General features: G+C 43.0%; 1 non-coding gene across 1 annotated transcript; it reads right to left on the bottom strand.

The window, feature by feature from the left end:
- Nucleotides 1-307: 307 nt before the first annotated feature.
- Nucleotides 308-414, bottom strand: LOC145625654 (small nucleolar RNA R71). The gene has a single exon (XR_014110565.1). It is a non-coding gene; the product is annotated as a small nucleolar RNA R71 (small nucleolar RNA).
- Between the last annotated feature and the right edge of the window lie 409 nt (nt 415-823).

Raw genomic sequence — 823 nt, 5'->3', positions numbered from 1 at the left:
TCTCCCTACTACGAATGCAAATAATTTTGAGCTTTCACCTCAACTCATTCGTATGATACAAAGTGATCAATTTGGTGGGAGTTCTCATGAGTGTCCTTTTGCTCATTTGGACAACTTTCTCGAATTGTGCACAACCATCAAGCAAAACAACATTACGGAAGAGTTCATCCGTATGCACATGTTTCAATTCTCCCTCCGTGACAAAGCAAAGCATTGGTTGAGAACGGTAGAAGAGGGATCATTGACCACATGGGATGAAGTTACTAGAGCTTTCCTTGGAAAGTATTGTCCACCCGAAAAGACCGCCGAACTAAGAAGGAAAATCACCAATTTCAACCAAGAGATTGATGAAACCTTAAGTGAAGCTTGGGAGCGTTTCAAGGACTACACTAGAAAATGCCCACACCATGGTTTCACGTTATGGATTATTGTTCAAAGCTTTTATGATGGTCTTACTCCTACTTCAAGGGCCAACCTTGATAACGGGGCCGGTGGTAGTCTTAAAAAGCTATCGGTGGATGATGCATACAAGATGATTGAAGAAGTGGCAAAGCACTATGCATACGGAGGTGATAGACGGCAACCTCAAGCAAAGAAGGGCGGAATCCACGACCTTAGTGCAATAGACCTTATTGCATCAAAGTTTGACATGCTAGCTCACAAGCTAGATCAAGCCACCCTTACATCTCCAAGCTCTTCTTCACAACAAGTCATGTCTTGTGAAACTTGTGGAGGAAATGATCACTTGTCCTCCTATTGCAACTCAACTAACCAAGAACAAGCTGCGGCTATTGGGCAAAGAAACGATCAATACTCTCAACCC

Source organism: Chenopodium album, chromosome 3, assembly GCF_948465745.1.
Source record: "Chenopodium album chromosome 3, dcCheAlbu1.1, whole genome shotgun sequence".
Lineage (NCBI taxonomy): Eukaryota > Viridiplantae > Streptophyta > Magnoliopsida > Caryophyllales > Amaranthaceae > Chenopodium > Chenopodium album.
The sequence above is the reverse complement of the archived record's forward strand: the minus strand, read 5'-3'. Positions and strand labels throughout refer to the sequence as shown.